At 43.8% G+C, this 22,897-nt stretch overlaps 1 long non-coding RNA gene across 1 annotated transcript in view; it reads left to right on the top strand.

The window, feature by feature from the left end:
* The first annotated feature begins 12,259 nt into the window (after window positions 1–12,259).
* Window positions 12,260–22,897, top strand: part of LOC141995750 (uncharacterized) — a 46,827-nt gene continuing 36,189 nt past the window's right edge. The window contains exon 1 of the long non-coding RNA XR_012641396.1: window positions 12,260–12,332. This is a non-coding gene — a long non-coding RNA (uncharacterized LOC141995750). The remainder of the gene's footprint in view (window positions 12,333–22,897) is intronic.

Below are 22,897 nucleotides of genomic sequence, written 5' to 3'. Positions count from 1 at the left end.
CTTGCCACTTGACGCGATTGCCAGCATCTGCGCACAAGAAGAAGAGCCACAATCTTTCTCGGACATAGTGAAAACCAGTTCAGGGTTGTTGGTGTTCCTGGAGCAGCTGCAGATGGTGAAGCACCACTTCTGAGTGGTGGGAACACATTGTAATACAGGTTGGGATGACCATCAGTGGCTGCAGAACTTTCAGATGCATTCCTGGATGTGTGTGCCTATCTCCCCACAGCCCTCCAGTGCACTGACACCAGAACTGAGAGCTGCACCGACAGTGGAGAAGCAAGCAGAGATCACAGCGTGGTAACTTGCAGTGCCAAATTGCTACTGGTCAATGGGAAATTTATTTTTGGAGTTGGAAAATCCACAGTTGGGGTCATTATCATGCAAGTGTGCATGGCCATTAATCATCTGTTGCATAGGACTGTGACTCTCAGCAATGAGCAGGACATAGTGGATGGATTTGCAGCAGTGGGGTTCCTGAACTGTGGTGGAGTGATAGCTGGCACAAACGTCCCCATTTTGGCACCAGCCCACCTTGTCACAGAGCACATGAACAGAAAGGGCTACTTTTCGGTGGTTACGCAAGTGCTGGTGGATCACCAGGGATACTTCACGGACATCAGTATTGGCTGGTTGGGGGTAGGCGCACGATGCTTGGATCTTTAAGAACTCAGGACAGATCAGAAAGCTGCAAGAAGGGATATTCTTTCCTGCTGCTGATCTCTGTCATACCCCTTTGTTTTCATCCCCTGTGCAATCTGCTAGTAGGTGTCCACATTTCTACAGATGGTCCATAGTTGTGACTGCACAGCCTCTTCTCCCCAGCAGGCCCCAGGAGATCCAATACCTTCTGTCTACTCCAGGCAGAAGCACATCTGGAGCGTGTAGCCGGCATATTTGGCTGGGCAGTTGTACACAACAATGGAGAGCTGCTAGGTGTGCTCACCGAAGCGGACAATCAGGAAAAGGCATTTTAAAAATTCACAGGGTTTTGAAAGTGTGTGGGGCGGTGGGGAGGGCACATCCAGTCTCCGTGACCCCTGGGCAGTGCAGTTTACAATTGTGACCAGAGCAGTCAGTGTCCGGCATCTGCTGGAGGACTGTGTTAGGGTCGACTTAGGTAACACAGTGTCTGCATTCACACTGCATCGACCTCAGTACGCCGAGCGTGGCTCAACGACAACTGGGGAGGTGGTGCTACTGCATCACTGTAACAGGGTGCTTACTTCGGCGGGAGACAAATTTAAGTGTAGACACATATACATCTAGGTCAATGCATGGCGGCTTACATTGATCCAACTCTGTAATGTACAGCAGGCTTAAGAGATGGCACAGGCCATCCAAGAAGTGAAGGCCGTTGACCATTTAGCTATGAGATGAGCAACAACAGCACTGAGATAGCTGTTGCTAAGCAGAACAAGGAGATGGGTGTAACTGTGGGTCCCAATGGTTGCATTTACATTTAACTTTGGCTTGCAAAATTGCACATGCAGTACTGGGAACTGCCTGTGAAGATTTAGGGTAAAAATGTAAAGGAGTTAGAAATAGTAATAATAATTTGGAGCTCTTTAAAGGTCTTAAAGTGCTTGCAAGCATCGGTTAATTGAGCCTGTCAACCCCCTTGTGAGGTACTATGAGATTCCCATTTTATAGATGGGCAACTGAGGCTCCGAGATTGTGACTTCCCCTAGGTCACACAGTGAATCAGTGACACAGCCGGGAATAGAACCCAAGTGACTCAGTGAATCACAATTGCCAGCTTTGCATGAAATTGCCTGCCACACGTTCTTGTTTGCTTTACTGAGCTCCAGATTTTGAAACTCTGAGAAGCAGTTCAGCGCAATGAAATGTTCCCATTGCTGCGTGTGTGAAAGAGGTCAAGAAGTCACTCTCTCTGCTTGATATGTGCAAGAGGCATGTGGTAAGGGCCCGGTAACTGATTGAACCTTGGTCACATTTTCCTGACTGTGCAGAATGGTCTGATGTGCTCTCTCTGTTTACTATAGCTGTCCCCAAACAGAGCCAGTGCACACTGCTCAGCTTCCACACAGCACTATGCCCAGGAGTCACATGGGGTGTTGCACTTTGCTGAACCATCTACAAATCCCAACCTTCAGACAGTGCCCCGACTGGGAATCTCCTCCCCCACCTCCCACACATGGTTTTGACGGTTGGAGGTACCTACAGCTTGAGCAGGCTGTCGCTGAGGGGAGCATGAGCCTACACTCTGAATAACCTACTGTATTGGGCTCTATCATCACCTGGTGTAAACTGGTGTAGGTGTGACAGCACTGGCACTATGGTGACTTACACCAGCTGAGGGGCTGCTACTTCGTGCTTTACTGAGGGTACTGTCAGTGCCGTGGTTCAGGGGAGCACATGTGGCAGCAGAGGCAAGTGGAAATTTTGTATGGACTGGAAGGGAGTCAGGTCAGAGGTCGGGATGCCAGAAAGATGCATTTGCTTTATACCTGCTACTCTGACACTTCAGTCAATAAGTGAGAAAATTCCATTCTCTCCTTTCTGGGGGGCTGGACTTGCTGTTGTGTGTTCCAAATGATTCCCCTCTTCCTCCAGTCACCTGGATGGCGCAGTAACTCAGCTGGCTTCTCTGTTCCCACGTGCCAGCCCAGTCCTGTGATTGTGTGTGTCTCTTCTGGGTTGGACAGAACTGTAATTGCCCCAGTGCCTCCTGGGAGTCTGATGCTGGAATACCTGGACTTGTTCTTTTGCATTCCAGCCCACATGGCAAAGAGCAGTTGATGGAGAATGTGGCAGGGTCACAAACTCTTTGACGTGGAATTTCCACATAAATCAGAATCATCATGTCAGAGAGGGGCTCCCCCAAAGTGAGCTTTTTCCCTCTCTACCAAATAACGTGTGCAGCAAAAGGTTCAGCGCTCTTTGAAATGCAGCAGTGTTTGACTAAGGCCATATAATTAAAAGCCAGCAGAGTGGATTAACATGCCAGATCTCTGAGTGCTGATAAACTGAAGGGGGTCAAAGGCAGAGCTCACAAGCATGAGGTCCTGTGCTGAGATTTTCACTGCTTTGTCTTTCGTCTGCACGGTCTCTTAGGCCCTGATTTATGATGCCCGAAGCTAGTTCTACTCAGTGAAGGGAGCCCCTTTTAGATGAACTTCTCAGGAAATGATTATTCTGAGGTATTGAGGCCTACTTGACTTAGGAATCACAAGGCCTAGGTTCTAGTCCCAGGACTGTTGTGTGACGCGGCATAAGTCATTTATCTCCATGCCTGTTTTCCTGCCCACCATTTGTCTGGCTTGTCTATTTATATTGTAAGGTCGTTGGGTCAGGGACTGTCTCTGTAACTCGGTATTTCTTCAGTGCCCAGCCCAGTGAGACCTCAGGCTTGGTTGGGACCTGCAGGTGTGACAGTAATACAAGTAGATAATAATATTTAACATTTATATTATGGAAGCGCCCTGAAGCTCCAGTCAGAGCCCCGTTGTGCTCGTGGCTGTACAAACACCTCACAGGTGACATACCGTGGTAATGGGAGGGAAGAGGGATACAATCAAACATACAGTTTTTGTGTATTGCTAATTATGGGTATGTCTACACTGCAAAGAAAACCCTGCGGTACCGTCTCAGACCCTGGGTCAATTGAATTGGACTGCAGGGCTAAAGATAGCAATGTATGTGTTTGGGCTCGAGCTGGAGCCCAGGCTCTGAAACCCAATGAGAGGAGAGGGTCTCAGAGCCTGGGCTCTAGCCCAAGTGGGAACATCTACACTGCAATTTTTATCCCCACAGCCCGAGTCAGTTGACCCAGGGTTTGAGAGTCAGTGCCACGGGTTTTTCTTTGGAGTGTAGACGTACCCTCTATGGCTGAGATTTTCAGTAACTTATATTTGGAGACATGATTCACTGAGCATCTTGACCTAAAGGCCTGAGATCCCCTAGGTGACTTTGAAAATCTCATCCTAACTATATAGATAAAGTTTTCAAAACTGGTGCCTAAAAGTAAGCAGCTGAATCTATATGATTGAAGGGTGCCCAGTGTCTCTGAAAATCAGCCTAATAAAATGCCCCGGAAGCAATTATTCATTTTTTGTTTTCTTATAAGTAACATGATACAGGAATGCTCTTTCCTTCCGTGCACTAAGCCAATCCTACCCAGAAATACAACACACTCTGCTCCCCTCCCCCCCCCCGCTTTCACATACATGAACTGATAAAAGAATTAACATTATGACAGTGATATTGTCCTGCTAAAAATAGACCTGCCTCCTTAGATTATTGCATAAATCTTTCCATGCAGTTCAGATATGACCCCTAATGCTCCAGAGCCCTTCTAAATAAATGGTCTTTCAGATTAGACACATTAGTGATGAGATTTTCAGCAGTTTTCAGTGTTGGCCCAATTCAGCCTCCATGGGATTTTTACCGAATTCCAATTGTCTCCATTAGCATGCTTTTGAAAATCCCACCTAGAAGATTACTGTTTGGGTGTAGCAGTGTTATCTCTTATTTATGTTATGGCAGTGGATCACCACCTGGCACTGCTACTCAGTCTTACAACTTTTTTTGAACACATGAGCAAGTTTTTAGTCGTGGAAGAAAATGTGTGGGTTTTTTTTTCCTGATGTGGATTCTTTAGGAGAGCTGTGACAAGCAGCAAAGCACTTTGCTCTCTGCCTTAATCTCTCTAACTAGTTCATTCTTGGGGGAGTGTCGCTCCATGGAATTGTGCTTTGGGGTTTGGCTGAGATTCCTGAAGGAGGGGATTGCCTGCATGCTATTTGTGACCATCTCCATTCCAAGACTGGTACCTATGGGTAAATAAAAGAGTTATTCCAGACTCCATGTCACTGATTTCTTCTACAATAGGAAACTGATGTACAAGGCCCCAACCTCTGCTATTGCTTGACAGAAGGCTGATATTGCGGTCAGTTTCTTCTAACAAGCTCATACTAAAATATTTGGATCCTTATCTTTCAGTGAGCTCTGCCTGGACAGATCCCCAATCATATAGAGCTCTGTTTGCTTCAGTGTAGGTGCTACGTGGGTGCAGAGTTTTTCCTGTACAATGCATATTACAGGGTTGGGGCATTAGCATCCCTCGAATTCCTACTTTGGACCAGTCAACTACCTTCTTCCTTATGCCAGGATTTCAGGAGGGTTCAGCACCAATGACGGGGAATAGATTTCCCAAACAGCTCGGCATGCTGGGTGGCTTTTTTCCTCTGGAAAATCTGGTCATAAGTATCACGTTGAGAGCTGCAGGGTGCAGAGCATCGAAAAACCTGGCCCTTATTCGGGTACTTGACCTCTTAAAAGTCTGAACCTGTATATGCCCGCATTGATTGATCTGTTGGAGTTTATTACATTTGATCTATTTTGATATAATGATGGAATACAACAGAACTTTATGAACTGGCATCTCTTGTAGTGCTGAGATTAAGGGCAGTTGAGTCCAGTGACATCCATACTTTCTTTATTCTCTGTTACGGTATCTATTACTGTGTCTGCCTGGGGCAGGTATAGTAGCAACAAAGTATTTGAAAAATAAAGCCCCAGCTTTTTAAACAATTTTCTGCATTGGAATAGTCTCACTGACATGCTTAAACACTCACAAACCCGTTCAGCTTTGCATAATCAAGGACTAAGGCCCAGATCTGCTGAAGTCAATGGAAGTTAGGAACCTAAATACCTTTGTGCATCTGGGCCTAAAAGACTATTCTAATTAGGAAAATATCTATTTATTATTAATAATATATCACATTTATATTAGAGGCGTGCTCAGATTATGTAAATTCTAACTATCCACATTGTGAGACCTCCAAAATTTGTTTGCTCCTCCAAACCTGAAATCCATAGAGATGTGTGTTTATAAATAATACCAAATGTCAGGTGGTTTCAGACTAGTTTAAATTTAGTGGATGGCCCTTTCATCCCAAATGCTTCCAAAGCTCTTTCCAAACTGCATCATAAAATTAAAACATCTCCCGTAGTAGTTAAATACCTGCTGCTTCAGTGGGTTTTTGATCAGGCCCTTTCAGTCAAGGAATCTTTCTGCTGATTTTTGTGGGCTTTGGATCAGGCCCAAATTGTTTAAAGCCAACAGATAGCAACAAATGTATTGCTAAATACGAGAGTCCTATCTAACTCAAACCTGCAGAAATTGTTGCCTATGCTCACACTGCCCCTCAGTTATCCAGTTAGAGAATAAGGGTGAAAATCCCCATTCCTTTCAAAGGAGATGGAGATCTGCCTTTTAGTTGTATTGCCAGGAATTCTTAGCCAAAATCTATGGAAAATAATCCTATCTGAGCAGTAAATCTCTGGCTGCTTCTGCATGTTTGTTCTCCATTTCCATCTCATTGGCTCGCATTCATTTTTAACCTTTGAGTCTCATGTGGGGCAGATGTAAGGTGGAGAGAGGCTGCGTTTTTTAGCGCTTTTTTTTTTTTTCCCAACCAGTCGAGCAAGGGAGGAGAGCTGATGCTGATAGAGAGATTGGCCTTATTTAGCAGTGCAAATAATCCGCTCTCTCCTCCCCCATAAGGGTTAGACTGGAACCAACTGACTCTGTTCTGTCTGAACAAGCTGCTCGATGATAAAATTCAAGGGTAACAGCAAATTAAATACCTGCATGGTTGCTGATTGAAACAAAGCAGTACAACTCTTAATGTTCAATCAGGACCAATCATTCCACATTCTGATTGCTGTCAGGTGCAGACACCTTTTGCTTACTGTAAGGTTTTACGATAAACCAAGCAATGATAGCTCTTTGATCAGTAGCTTTGAATATCTTGTTGGAAATGATCATATCGGCCCTAGTTCAGGAAAGCACGTAAGCACATGTTCAAGTCCCATTGACGGCCATGGGACTTATGAATGTGCTTAAAGTTAAGCACATGAACCAGTGCTGTATCCAGTATCTAATTAAAAACAGAAGCTGCCACAGGAAGCTGCAATTCATGCAGCATGAACTTCTAGCGCCTGCCACCATGTGTTGGATGGTTTTTGAGGTCATAAGTGAGACGTAGCAAGTACTTGTCTCACCTCTCTGACAAAGTCGGTCCATAAAACAATTCCCCACTCTGCTAGGATACAAAGAATCATTAAGAGATCATTGGCTCCATATTGGAATGGAATTGTCCTGATCAAATGCAGGACACCACGCTGTTTTACCAGTGAAATAAATAAGCATAGCTGCTTTCCCATGGGTCAGACATTTCCGTACTTCACTTGGTGGTTGCTTCGTGGGTTATTCAGTTCCTATTGTGGTTGTTTTCATGCACACTTCAATCTCATGGCAAGAACGGTCAGATAACCAGAATAAAATTCCAGTGCCCACATTTCTAGATTAGCACACCTGTTAGCCATTGACCCCTAGACAGATGAGACTCTTTTACTGTAGTCCTGTAGGAATTAACAACAGAGAGTGATAATGTTTCAGCGGAACTAATACAGAAGCGGACACAGTTGAATTGAACACTTTTTCAAGGTGTGTGTGTTGGGTGGGGGGGAACTATTTGTGTATCAACAGGATGAATTCACTGGATGCATGAGCTATTGCATGTGCCGGCTAGAAAAGCCCAAACGCTGCTCTGTTAACATTTTTGCAACACCACTGATTTCCATAAAGGATTGCAGGTGGAAAAGGGGGATAGAATTTGGTCCATGATCTTATTGTTTATAAATCAATCCAATGAGAAATTGTCAGAGTCTAAAGGCAGGGTCTATTTTTAATATAACGAATATAATATACAATTTGTCTGTCCAAGTTGTTACAACATGTGAATACTTATGAAACTATCAGCTCCCTCTAAGCTTTCAAAATATTGTAGGCTAGGTAAAATTAAGATGATTATCCTTTGTCCCTCTTAAAGGGATACTGCTAAGTAATTGAACACCCAAATTCAGGTTTTGTTAGAAGAAAAAGATTTTTAATCAACATGTAAAAAGTGTGTAAGATTTTTTTTTTCATGATCATTATTTAGGAAATAGCAATTAACTTTTTTCTTAACTTCAACATTCCCCTAAAGGCTTGGAGTTACAACAGCATTAGAACAAGAGCATGACAATCAGATAGTGAAAGCAACAATACACAGAAAGTGCAATATAGTTGCAGTATAATATAATTGTCCCAAATTCCTACTAAAAGTAAATAACATAAATGGTGAAATGCAAATTAGATTTTGAAAATCCCTTTTACGTTAATGCTCCAAGGGTAATTAAATTACTCGGGGATAATCATTTTATCCACTTTCACATTTGCTGTTTTCTATCAGCAACTTCTTCTGATTTCCAAAAGTTATTGGAAACTATTTTCAGAAGTTTTGAGATTTCCCCATTCTATCTTCTTTATAGCTTGATCCAAAGCCCAATTAAGTTAATAGGGGGTCTTTTCATTAACTTCAATGGGCTTTGGACCAGGGCCTTAAATCTTTCAGGTGTATTTTGACTGGAGTTGCAAATTTATGTCTAAATCTGCCCTTCTGTCAGATACTCCATTTACCCTCATTTATGTTCTGGCTTGTACTGTCCTTGCTGCCTGAAAAAGCCTCTTTGATCAGCAAATGCAGACATGGCAAAAATATGGGGCAACATCCACAGAATTTAATGAAGCTATGTCAGCTTATGCTATGGCTGATGCTAGCTATTGGGGCCCTTGTTGAAAGAGGGACATTGTCCCAAAAGTTTAGCTGCTGTGCACTGTGGTACTGTTTTCAGTTTTACTGCAAGTGGAAAGTCTTTTGGTGAAAAGTGAAAACAATTGCTTCCTGTTCATAGTTCAAATATTGTCCTAAAAACTGCAAAAACAGGTCTGGAAAGTGCATGGTGTGACTGGAAGGTCAACTGATGCCCTGCGGTGGCAAAGGTAATTTTGTACTTCAAAGTTATATAAGAGTCTAGGGTTCCATAGAGAAGGTCTGATGCGTTGACACATAATTTGAGGGCCAAATTCTGCTCTGATTTACACAGATGCAAATCTGAGAACTCCGTGGAGTTTTCCCAGATTGTCATCCCTGTAATTTGGGGAAGAATTTGCCCTTGGGTGTTTCAGTGACATCCTTGCATAGAGTTGTTTAAAGCACCAAAGGTCTTAAATCAGAGCTTCCTGGTCTTTATTTTGAATCAGTGGCCCACATGGTATATGAGGAAAGCCAATTTGCCCTACATTTATCACCTCATATCTGACAGGCTCATACATCTTTACCATGGTTGGGCCGGGGAAGAATGTTTCTCTAATTAACAAATGTCCAGAATAAGGTTATACCAATATAAGCACCTGTAGGTCGATATAATCTCATCCACACTAGAAGGATGCACTACTTTATATCTGCTTCTAACCTGATACACTAACAGCTGTACACAAATTGTGTGTAGGCTAGCTCATAGATTCGTAGGCCAGCAGCATTCAATCTGGATAATGGACCCTTCCTCAACAGTAATGTGTTAGCAGCATAGAAGTTTTTTGTTACTACTCCACCTAAGTTCATAATAGACAATGATACCAATCCAACAGCTCTTTCCTAGTTCACTGAAGGACGAATGCACTTGTTTATTGATATGAACTTTGAGGTGCTCCTCTTGAGTGCAACGGTTATTGGCACCAGCCTTAAAATGATGAAGGTGAACCAGGGTTTTGGAGCAAAATCCTCTTTCTCGCAACAGGGTTAGTAACAACACACTATATTTCCTCTTATGAGGATGAAGTCTCTGGCAGAAGATCAGCCAAACACAAATGTTAAGTCATTCTTTGATTCTTAACATGACCTGCTGTTCTCCAGATCTAATTTACTTTGATGTGTCAAAATGACTTCCAGATGTTTCAACAGACAGACAGATATTGTGTTTCTGATCCAAGCTATGCTGATGAAGCACGAGAGACAAGACGGAGAGGTTTTCAGTAGGAGCTTCTTGTTACTGACAGTGGGGTTCTGTGGACTTTAAAAATGGATGGAAACGTTGCCCTCAGTCATTTTTCTGGATCCAGTGGAGTTTGGTGTCTCGTATCAAACGGCACAGGTTCTTCCAGTGAACTAATTCATCCTTTGCTGATATGAACTTAGACGTAGCTTCTTCTGCAGGTGATTTCAGCTGTGCATGGGGCAGCTTTGAAAAAGAGTGTCGAACCAGTGAGGCACGGGTATATTTGAATACAGATACAAAGTAGATTTCTGGAGCCAAAGGCCCTGCTTTTAATCTCTTTGCTTGTTTGACTGATGTGAAGGAAATAGCCTCTGATCACGTAGCAGAGGGTACCAAGCTTCCTGTGTTATGAGGAAGCAGAAGATTCATGCTACACTCTACACATTGGTGCTTCAGCTGCAGCCCTCTGAGCGTGTGACACAGTCAAGCAGCAGTCGTGTAAGTCTGATGAAATATGTAAGTTGTGTCCTTCAAGTGATGTAAGTAGTCAATGCAAATCAGGGGAAAAGTCATTCTGGGGCAGGCAGGGTGACTGGGGAGAAAGATAGTAGCTGGCTGCCCTGAGTTGCTCTGGGGGGCTATAAACCGCCTCGTGTCTGCTCCACAACTGGCCATAAAGCCCCCCAGACCTTGTGCTTTGTGGAATTTGGGAACAGCAATGAATTAGGCCTCTTAACTCAAATTTCCATTTTAGAAAATTTAGCCTCGAAGACTTAGAAATTCTTTACTTGGTGTCTTGAGAAGACGAATGATTGAATTTCCTTATATAATATCATCCGGTGGTGATCTGGCTCTGTTATACAAGCAGCATAGCCCCCCATTGTCATCTTGAACGCAATAGGCGTATGCAACTTCCACTATGGGATGTCCTGATGAAATTTAAGAATTTTGCCCTGTTTTAGATTTACACCTGTGTATCTCCATTGGCTTCAGCTCACTCTACTGACTTCTCGTCAATGACATTACTTTGGATTTAATCTGAGAACAGAACTTGGCCCATCATCTGTTCCTTGCCTGTGCATTGTTATTGTCAGGTATATGTCATATCATTTGACTTTAAAACAATAATGCAAACAACACTTGGAAATAAAGTAGAAGCAAGGAACGGACTAAGGGCTGAAATCTGTTTACATTTAACTCGCATTCTCATCTCTGCTAGGGAGCCTGAAACGCATGGGTAGGATAAAATAGTCAGAGTAGAATTGCATAAATATTGGAGGTTAGATAAAAGGAGAATGGAAGTTTGAGTATTGAAAGAGCTTTAGGATGTGTGTGCTCGATTCTCAGCTGGTGTAAATGGGCGTAACTAATCTGATTTATGCCTGCTGATGATGTGCCTCAGAGGTCTAGGCAAGCAGGAATGCAGACTATTGATTTCAAAATGATTTTAATGTGGAAAGCAAAGATGCAAAAGTAGCTTGTAAACCTTACAAAATAAATCTTCTAAGAAAAATCTATCCCTATCAAGTTCCATTAGTCCCAGTAAGAAGGACAAGCCCTCATTTTATTATTGTTCCAGATAGAAAAAATATAGATTAATTCTGGTATAACATTGATCAATGCTGATATGCCCTGACCCACATAGAAAATGGGTATGTCTGTTGAGATATCTCCGATGATGGATGAGCATGAGCCAGCTCTTCCTGATATCTGAAGAAGACCGGTGTGCAGACTATGAAAGAGAAGGTGGATCAGATAGCAGAACTGTGTCCTAAGAAATGCATTCTTTTTTCATGCCAGGGAACATGCTGAAGTGTAAGTGTAGTGTCTAGGGAAAGGGTAGTGCAGTTAGATCAGAATAGAGATCATCTAACTTGTCTAGCTGAGCTGAGTGAAGGAAAGGGTAGAAGTGTCACCGCCTGGGAAGACAGATCAACATGCTACTTCCTGAAATGGTCCTCACCTGTTTCAAGAAGGAAATATTCTCCAACACCCCCGCAGTTCTTGCCCAAGAGGAAATCATAAACAGCCTTAGGAAATGCAAAGGGCAAGTGGAAAAAAATAAGCACATACCATCGCTAATCTGTAGAAACATTTACTTAGAAGGGCCTCTACAGGTTTGTGATTGTGCTTAGATACCAAGGGGATAGGTACTTAAGATTAGATAGAAAATGAGGCCTGGAATCTCACAGCTCCAGAAATTCTAGAAATTCTAGAAAACTTCCAGCAACTAACTTCTCACTTCTTATGGAAACTTCTAATAAACAGTGGGAAAGGCTCCCCAGTCTCAGTTAAGTTAGTTGGTGCTTTTTGTTTCCAGGGAGAATTTTCACCCTCGCCAACTTGCAAAGACTCCTGCGTGTGATGGATCTAAGCTTTCACTTAGACGAAGATGCTGATTTTATGTCGTGCACCAAATAATGACATTCCTGCAGGAGGACTTCTCCCCACCTTGCATGCTCCACCTCTTGACCCCTTTTCAGGTGGGAGTTAAAGTATAACTAAATGGCTTTGTAGCTCAGTACAACTGCAGCCTGGGGCTATCCCTGAATTTTCCCCAATTAAAACAGAGAATAGAAGCACTTAGAACAATGGATCAAATCCCAGGGAGATGTGGTGTTGCAGGAGGAGAGGCGCTGTGGTTCTATTTCTGACCGGGCTTCACTTTGTGTTTGGTCCTTGACTGGTCTAACAATAACAAGAGCGTAAGTTAAAGAACTTCAGCGTCTGCCCTTTAGGAATTGGATTTATACTGTCTCTTCCCCCACAAGCTCTTTTCCCATTGGACAGCTTTACTTAGATGGTCAGGGCATTGGGATAGGAGCCATCTTTTTATTCGCTGTCGCTACAGCACCTAGCACAATGGGACCCAGATGCTACCACAATGTAAATGTTAAATATTATTGTTAATATATGTGTATTGAGATCCTGTCTAAAAAGCCTGATCCTACATAGAGACTCATGATGCTAGATGCTGTACAAACACATAATAAGAGATAGTCCCTGCCCTGAAGAACTTACAATCTAAATAGATAAGACAGACAAAAGAGGAAATAGGGAAAACAGATGCACAGAGTCCACCAGATGATGATAACTTCCAGTGGCTAAGGCATGAACTGGACTTTCACTTATCCCATTGTCTGTTGGAACCATTCAGTCTTCCTTATACTGCCTTTTTCTTATGTACAGTGAAAAATTTAATGGGGAGAATCTAAAATCTGACCTTTTAATGGAGGTAAATCAATGACTTTATTGTAAATCAGTGGCAATTTACTGTATCAGATTCTCCCAGGTGGGGAGAGCATGTTGGCATATGAAGATATAGTTTCATTATTGGCAGAGAGAGTTTGTTCCTCCTGTTTTGTTTGGACAGGTGCAATGGTTCTGTTCTCAGAAAATGTTGTGTAAACATTTGGTACCAGGACATAAAGTTCTTTCAGCTTTTGCTTTCTGATTACTACTCTCTATAAACCTGCTAAGCCCCTTAAATCCTGCCTCTCCCACATCTGAGCACCTTTTGGGAGGGACGTGTTTCAGGTGGTAAAGCAACATAGTATAAATTCAAATTAATCACGCTCTGGGGATTTCAGCTTCGTTCATTTAAGCTTGTGGAAACTGCAGGACGGGGGTCACTTCCTGTCTCTGCTAATGCTGTTTGGTTAGTGAGAATTGTCTGCAAGGCTGGGTTGGTAGCAATGCATCTGACGCAGGGATGCCTATATCTTTGCAAGAGGTAGAAAAAAAACTTTACTATTTATTTTAATTGAAAGTTTGCAATTTGTGGAGTATTCTGTCTAATATACTTACATGGGCCCTATTACGTTAGTATCTGAGCGCCTCATAAGCTTCAATATAGTTCTCACAACACCTCTGAGATAGTGAAGTGCAGAATGGGGAACTGAAACACAGAGAGTCTAAGGCCCACATCACCAAAGGAAATTAGCTGCCTAAATGCCTTTGAGGACCTGGGCCAAAGGTACATGTACACTGCAGCTGGGAGACAGCCACCCAGCAGATGGGCTCATGATAACAGACCTTGAGCTAGCATGTTTAAAAAATATCAGTGTGGATGTTGCAGCCCTGGTGGTGGCTTGGGCTAGCCAGCTGGGCCCGTGCTTGGGTGGCTACCACCCGCGAAGGATTGGATTTGCCCCAGTGTTGCAGTGTGCACCCTGCTACTTTTAGAGTGCAAGCTTGAGCCCAGTAATGTGAGTCTGTCTACCCTGACTGGGACTCTTGCTGCCAGCTCTGACTTAGGCGTACCTTAAGAAACTTGCCCAAAGTCCCGCATGAAGTCAGTGGCAGACCGGGGACATTGAACCTATGCCCCCCAAATCCTAGGGCTAGTGCTGAGACCACTGGATCAAAAATATTGTGGGGTTGTGGCATTTTGTACCTCGGGGGAACACCCTGCACCCCCATGTTCATCCTTATAATATGATTGTGTGGTATCCAATGCAAAGTTTGTCATGTCAGGTGTCTTTGGAAGGTTCATAATGCACTGAGCATTGTTGTTATAGCAATGTTATAGGTTGTAATTTCATGTATATAATTATGAGGCTGAAAATGTGTCCTCATGGATTAAAATAAGCCCAGGCAAAACTCTACAGGAAAAGAGGGACAGTTCACACCTCATCAGGGCAGGTATGGGACAAACTCAGCCCCACCTCACAGGAACAAGCGACACTGGTCTAGGCAGCAACAAAGAATCTGTTGGACTCTCAACTGAGTCACCCCCTTCCTTTGGTCAGTTTGGGACTGCAATGAGGTAATGCTCACCTGACTCTACAGGTGTGTGTGGGGGGGGGGGGGCAAAGCCAAGAGGGAAGAAAGAACATGAAAAAAGGAAGAGATGTTTGCCATACTCTTCCTCTCTTTTCCACCTCCATCTACAGACATCACCACCAAGCAACTGAAGTGCTGATTAAAGTGGAGAGCCTGGCTGAAGAGCAACCAGCCAGCCTCTGGTGAGAAACATCTAAGTTTGTAAGGGCACTAAAAGTGTTAAGATCAGCTTAGAATGTGTTTTTGCTTTTATTTCATTTGACCAAATCTGACTTGTTGTGCTTTGACTTATAATCACTTACAATCTATGTTTGTAGTTAATAAATCTGTTTGTTTGTTCTACCTGAAGCAGTGCTTTTGGTTTGAAGCGAGTCAGAGACTCCCCTTGGGATAACAAGCATGGTACATATCAATTTCTTTGTTAAATTGACGAACTCATATAAGGTTGCAGTGTCCAGCGGGCATAACTGGACACTGCAAGATGGAGATTCCTAGGGTTGTGTCTGTGTCCAGAGATATTGGCTAGTGTCACTCAGTTGCACAATCCAAGGAGCAGCTTACATGCCAGAGGCTGTGCATGAACAGCCCAGGCGTGGGGGTTCTCACAGCAGAGCAGGGTAAGGTTGGCTCCCAGATTCAAGAATTGGAGTGACCTAGCAGATCACCAGTCCGGATAACACCAGGGGAACATCACAGGGGTATAGCAAAAGTTCATAGAATCATAGAATATCAGGGTTGGAAGGGACCTCAGGAGGCCATCCAACCCCCTGCTCAAAGCAGGACCAATCCCCAACTAAATCATCCCAGCCAGGGCTTTGTCAAGCCTGACCTTAAAAACTTCTAAGGAAGGAGATTCCACCACCTCCCTAAGTAACACATTCCAGTGTTTCACCACCCTCCTAGTGAAAAAGTTTTTCCTAATATCCAACCTAAACCTCCCCCACTGCAACTTGAGACTATTAGTCCTTGTCCTGTCATCTGCTACCACTGAGAACAGTCTAGATCCATCCTCTTTGGAACCCCCTTTCAGGTACTTGAAAGCAGCAATCAAATCCCCCCTCATTCTTCTCTTCCGCAGACTAAACAATCCCAGTTCCCTCAGGCTCTCCTCATAAGTCATGTGTTCCAGTCCCCTCATCATTTTTGTTGCCCTCCGCTGGACTCTTTCCAATTTTTCCACATCCTTCTTGTAGTGTGGGGCCCAAAACTGGACACAGTACTCCAGATGAGGCCTCACCAATGTCGAATAGAGGGGAACGATCACGTCCCTTGATCTGCTGGCAGTGCCCCTACTTATACATCCCAAAATGCCATTGGCCTTCTTGGCAACAAGGACACACTGTTGACTCATATCCAGCTTCTCGTCCACTGTCACCCCTAGGTCCTTTTCTGCAGAACTGCTGCCTAGCCATTCGGTCCCTAGCCTGTAGCAATGCATATGATTCTTCTGTCCTAAGTGCAGGACTCTGCACTTGTCCTTGTTGAACCTCCTCAGATTTCTTGCAGAGAAATCTCTCAAACCAGGGAGTCTGATTTTTATTTTTTGCTGCACTGATAACAGCAGAGACAAGTGGAAAAATTAAGGCAGGGTGTGAGGGTTTGATGTGGAGGATTTTGCTGTGTCCAGCAGTTACACCTACACTAGCAAGAATGGTGGGAGTCCAGCACAAATTCTCCATTCTTTCTGTATAATGTACACCCGTGTCTAATGCAACCAGCTCTGGGGAGGTAAGGCCGCAGCTGTGAAACTGCACAGCAACATTATATAAAGGATTTAGACCAGGAAGAGAATACAGTGTCTGATTGAAACAACAGGACATTTTGGTAAGAAGAAGAAAACTGCCAGTACTCCAGAGCTAACACTACTTTTGTAGAATCTCATTTAATTTTGTATTAATTTTCAGGTTCTTCCTCCTGGAACAAATCCCTAGTCTCTTTTCCAGGGCACGCTGTGCTGTAATAGTGTTGTTTTTGGCCGGGTATGCACTATGGCTTATATTCTCATGAGTAAAGACATTTTGTTTCTCAAGACCTCAAGCTATCCCTTTTTTCTTCTGGGTACATATTTTCTAGGCCTGAACTTTCCTGCATTTGCGGGTGCCTCTTTTCCATTTAGAATAAACCAGTCTTTGAAGAGTGTGTGCTTCACGCCCTTCCCCCCACCAAATTTGCATCTGGACAGAGAACCAGTTTGTCCTCATGCTATTGATGGCAAAACTGAAGTGCTTTTGGGGGTGGGAGAGGGGGAGCAATTGAGTTTCCCTGGGCACCTGGTCTGGACCTTATATTTCCAAGCTGAAATCATAATGTGTCTTGCGGGGCAGAGCAAGATATGAGCCAAACGAGCCCCTCACATCCAAACAACCCTAAGCTTTGCAGATGTTCAAAAATCGCAGTCTGAATTTTTATTTCCAGCTACAACTCAGTTTCATAACGTTCCTTGCTGCACTTGTTTGGGAAGGGGAAATTTTTGCTCATCCTCTGCAGTGCTGAATTAAGGTTGTTGCAGCACTTAATGATTTTAATGAGCTAGAAGTCTTCATATGGTCCTGGTTATCTTGTTTCGGATTTTTTGTAAGGTGACTGAGTTACAGAGATCTGAAATATCAGTTGCTAAAACCACTCTGGTGTGTGTCTGAGTCTAGACTGTTTGTATTTGTATGGCAATACTCCACATGGATGTTTGCAAAGATATGTTGAAAAGATTCAACATATTGGGCCAAATTATTTCCTCTTATGTCTGTGAATGCCTGAGAGACAGAAAGCACAGTGCAAACAGTCGGTGGGACGGGGCGATTTCTCTGCTCCACTGTCCAGAGGACAAGGCAGCAGGAGAGAGGTATTTCCTCTAGAGATGCAAAATAAGATTCCTCATTAAAAAGGGGAGTGAGGAAAAATGGAAGAGATGGCAGGGATAGCATCACACGGTGCAGCAACCTGTTACTAACCCAGAGACTGACAATAACACCGGGGTTGCAGAGGAAGAAACCCAAAATGAAGCGTGAGCCCCTCTACTAGGTAGAGGCTTGGCATATTGTATCTATCTCTGAAGAAGACCCAATGGTTGTCTCCTTTATTCTTTGGCAACAAAATGTGCATCTTGTTTCCAATAAAGCAGAGGTTCTCAACCTTTTACTTTCTGAGCCCCGTCCCCCGCCCCGGCCACATCCTATAAAAACTCTACGGACTGCCTGTGCCACAATAACAGGGTTTCTACATGTAAAAGCCAGGGCCTGCATTAGGGGGTAGCCAACAGGGGACGCTACATTGCTCAGGCTTCAGCTTCAGCCCCGGCTGATGGGACTCAGGGACCTGGGCTTTAGCCCCATGCGGCGGGGCTTTGGTGTTCTGCTCTGGGCCCCAGGGAGTCTAATGCTGGCCCTGCTTGGAGGCCCCCTGAAACCTGTTTGAGGCCCCCTAAGGGGCCCTGGACCCCTGGTTGAGAACTACTGCAATAAAGGATTACCTAACGGAACGAATTCAAATCAGTGGGGTTGCATTCATATACCTGAGAACAGAATTCAGCCATCAAGGTGAATCTTATGGAGTGGGCTTTGGGTCCAACTGGTCCTTGAGTGGACACCTGTAGCTGTAAAACAGAATGACAGGGAGTCTCCTGGGGTTAAGGGCCAGATCCAAAGTCCCCAGAGCAGTCAATGGAAGGCAACCATTGCCTTCAGAAGGCTTTGGGTCAGGGCTGAAAACAGCCTTGGCACAGCTCTGTGTCATTGGCTTCTCCATACAGCAGATCAACAATCTTTAGAAAATGCACTGCTGCATAATCCTTAGTATTTAACCAAGGGAATCCACAACTAGAGTCAGTGCTGCCGACCTCATCCCACCCACAACTTCCTGCTTCTGCTCTGAGCCACTACTGGCGTCTCCGCCTTTCTTTATAGGCAGTGGTGGTAAGCTTTGCTTGGTTGGTTGGTTGGTTCCCTGATGGAAGCAGAGGAGCACCAGAGATGACGGGTGTGAAAGTTGTGTAATGGTATTTACCCTAGAACATAGGTCTGAAAGGAACCTCTTGAATGACAAGAAGAACAGGAGTACTTGTGGCACCTTAGAGACTAACCAATTTATTAGAGCATAAGCTTTCATGAGCTACAGCTCACTTCATCGGATGCATAAAAGTGGAAAATGCAGTGAGGATGTTTTTATACACACAGATCATGAAAAAATGGGTGTTTATCACTTCAAAAGGTTTTCTCTCCCCCCACCCCACTCTCCTGCTGGTAATAGCTTATCTAAAGTGATCACTCTCCTTACAATGTGTATGATAATCAAGGTGGGCCATTTCCAGCACAAATCCAGGGTTTAACAAGAACGTCTGAGGAATGGGGGGGCGGGAGGGTAGGAAAAAACAAGGGGAATAGGTTACCTTGCATAATGACTTAGCCACTCCCAGTCTGTATTCAAGCCTAAGTTAATTGTATCCAATTTGCAAATGAATTCCAATTCAGCAGTCTCTCGCTGGAGTCTGGTTTTGAAGTTTTTCTGTTGTAATATCACAACTTTCATGTCTGTAATCGCGTGACCAGAGAGATTGAAGTGTTCTCCGACTCGTTTATGAATGTTATAATTCTTGACATCTGATTTGTGTCCATTTATTCTTTTACGTAGAGACTGTCCAGTTTGACCAATGTACATGGCAGAGGGGCATTGCTGGCACATGATGGCATATATCACATTGGTAGATGTGCAGGTGAATGAGCCTCTGATAGTGTGGCTGATGTTATTAGGCCCTGTGATGGTGTCTCCTGAATAGATATGTGGGCACAGTTGGCAACGGGCTTTGTTGCAAGGATAGGTTCCTGGGTTAGTGGTTCTGTTGTGTGGTATGTAGTTGCTGGTGAGTATTTGCTTCGGGTTGGGGGGCTGTCTGTAGGCAAGGACTGGCCTGTCTCCCAAGATTTGTGAGAGTGATGGGTCATCCTTCAGGATAGGTTGTAGATCCTTGATAATGCGTTGGAGAGGTTTTAGTTGGGGGCTGAAGGTGACGGCTAGTGGCGTTCTGTTATTTTCTTTGTTAGGCCTGTCCTGTAGTAGGTGACTTCTGGGTACTCTTCTGGCTCTGTCAATCTGTTTCTTCACTTCAGCAGGTGGGTATTGTAATTGTAAGAATGCTTGATAGAGATCTTGTAGGTGTTTGTCTCTGTCTGAAGGGTTGGAGCAAATGCGGTTGTATCGTAGAGCTTGGCTGTAGACAATGGACCATGTGGTGTGGTCTGGGTGAAAGCTGGAGGCATGTAGGTAGGCATTGCGGTCAGTAGGTTTCCGGTATAGGGTGGTGTTTATGTGACCATCGCTTATTAGCACCATAGTGTCCAGGAAGTGGATCTCTTGTGTGCACTGGTCCAGGCTGAGGTTGATGGTGGGATGGAAATTGTTGAAATCATGGTGGAATTCCTCAAGGGCTTCTTTTCCATGGGTCCAGATGATGAAGATGTCATCAATAGAGCGCAAGTAGAGTAGGGGTATTAGGGGACGAGAGCTGAGGAAGCGTTGTTCTAAGTCAGCCATAAAAATGTTGGCATACTGTGGGGCCATGCAGGTACCCATAGCAGTGCCGCTGATTTGAAGGTATACATTGTCTCCAAATGTGAAATAGTTATGGGTGAGGACAAAGTCACAGAGTTCAGCCACCAGGTTTGCCGTGACATTATCGGGGATAATGTTCCTGACGGCTTGTAGTCCATCTTTGTGTGGAATGTTGGTGTAGAGGGCTTCTACATCCATAGTGGCCAGGATGGTATCTTCAGGAAGATCACCGATGGATTATAGTTTCCTTAGGAAGTCAGTGGTGTCTCGAAGATAGCTGGGAGTGCTGGTAGCGTCGGGCCTGAGGAGGGAGTCTACATAGCCAGACAATCCTGCTGTCAGGGTGCCAATGCCTGAGATGATGGGGCACCCAGGATTTCCAGGTTTATGGATCTTGGGTAGTAGATAGAATATCCCAGGTCGGGGTTCCAGGGGTGTGTCTGTGCAGATTTGATCTTGTGCTTTTTCAGGGAGTTTCTTGAGCAAATTCTGTAGTTTCTTTTGAGTGACAGTGAGTCCCCTGATTTCACAGGCGACCCAGTCATATAATCCTGTTCATAAATTTATCAAGCTGCATTTTAAAACTAGTTAGGTTGTTTGCCATCACTACTCCTAATGTGAGGCTATTTCTAGAACCTTGCTCCTCTGATGTGTAGAAACCTGCTAATTTTCAGCCTAAATTTATTCATGGCCAGTTCATAGCCATTGGTTATTGTGCCAACATTTAGCTGAAGTAGCTCTTCCGCCTCCCTCATGTTTAAACTCCGCCCCCCATTGTATTTATAGAGAGAAATCATATCCCCTCTCTGCCTTCACTTTGCTAGGCTTAAATAAGCCAAGCTATTTTGTAAGATATATCTTCTGCAGTCCCCTGATCATCCTTGTAGTTCTTCCCTGCATCTGTTCAAATTTGAATTAATCTTTCTTGAACATAGGCGACCAATAATCCAGCTGACGTTTTACCAGTGTCTTCTACACTAGCATTAATACTTCCCTATCTCTATCGGAAATACCTCACCTGATACATTCTAGAGTTGCATTTGCATTTTTAATGGCCATGTTATACTGATGGCTCATATTCCTCCTGTGATTGACTAATAAACCCAGAACACTGCTTGGCTGTGGTCTTCCAAACAATTCTGTCATAAAGGGTTTAATCATGCTCCCTTTGAAGACACTGGGAGATTTTTTTCCAATGTGCACAGACTTGTGCATTTGTGAGGGAAGAGAACTGAACAATAGTCCCCTGGCTAATCGTATTACCGATACATCCCTCAGTATGGTAATCAGCAGAATATTATTTTGGGGGTGCTATTTCTAGAGGAAGCCTGAAGAGAGAGTAGTTAAAATAGTTTCCTACACTAGAGGAGAGGATGAAGTTCGTTTGGGATCTAAAACCATGTGCCAAGAAGGACCTTTTCTCTGCTTTCCTCTCTTCGGTCCTATACTGTGAATGTTAGGTCACATCGATACTAGAAAAGAGGTCAACATTAATTAGACCTCAACCAGCTGAATTGAAGTAAAAGGTGTTGTTCATCCATGTCTACATTAGGGGAAAGGTCGAGGTTAGGGAAACACCTTGACTTCTTCTGTAGTGTAGACAGCCCTTGATAGTGCATATGTACCAAGAAAGAACTGAAAATGTCCATCCATTGGCTCTGGATGGACAGTGCTATTGTTGTTCAACAGTATCTTCATGGCATGATGTTCTTCAGGAAGTGTTTTGCTGGACAGTTCCCGGTGACGTTGGAAGTAGACACAGAAGATGACAACAGAGGAAGTAGAATTTCCCTCCAACTCACTTTGACTGAAGTTTAAGGAACCCACAGGGACAGGACCAGCAACTGGGGCAGTGATCAACCTTCAGTTGAAATTCTCACACTGAAAATTATTCTTCAACTGGAAGTCATTGAGCTCTGTTCTAGATTCATGTCTTCTGTTCCCTGACTGGCTTCAATATGTTTCAGAGCAAGGTATCACATCAGTTTCCCCCCATGAAGAAATGATTGGAGCTGCAATTTCAGGTACTAATAGAATACTACCAAAGCCTTTCTGTGTATTGAGGGACTCTTTCAACCCAGTAGTGTGGCTCTCTTGACCTAAATGCGGTGAACTCTAGCCAATATCTCTCTTATAAAAGCTTTGAAAACAAAATTGCATCTAATTTTTCCTTCATATTTTGTCAGCATAGCACTGGGTCTATTAAAATGATTGTTGACCTAGTGGTCTTTTGTGGTTTTTGGTTTAAGAAACTCAAGAGGAGTTTCAAGTCTATTGGGGAATTTTTCTGTTTCCACTTTGTTCAGTTTTTGGACCCCAGAAACATACTTTACCTGCCAGGACCTATTTGTTAGTTTTATACTGCTGTCTACCACCATAGTATCTGAGCTCCTAGACTGCACAGACACAGAGACGACCCACCTTTTTGGGTGGTATATATAATGGAATGTATGTGGGTGTGACATCCACAATTGGTAGCTTTGACTGTCGTCTTGTATGATGATGGAAGTCATTGTGACTAATACAGTATTTTGGTTATCTAACCAAATACTGGGTCAAAACCCTGATTCAAACACCATCAGACTTTGGACCTACTGCCAAAGATTGTGGTTTTTGCCCACCTTTATATGTAACAGTGTTTCTGGGACTTGGTTTCCAAATAGAAACAGGAACAAATATGGAAATCAGTAGTGCCATTTATTTGCAGTGATGTAGAATTGAA

Source organism: Natator depressus, chromosome 11 (assembly GCF_965152275.1).
Source record: "Natator depressus isolate rNatDep1 chromosome 11, rNatDep2.hap1, whole genome shotgun sequence".
Lineage (NCBI taxonomy): Eukaryota > Metazoa > Chordata > Testudines > Cheloniidae > Natator > Natator depressus.
This window is presented reverse-complemented; position numbering and strand designations above follow the sequence as displayed.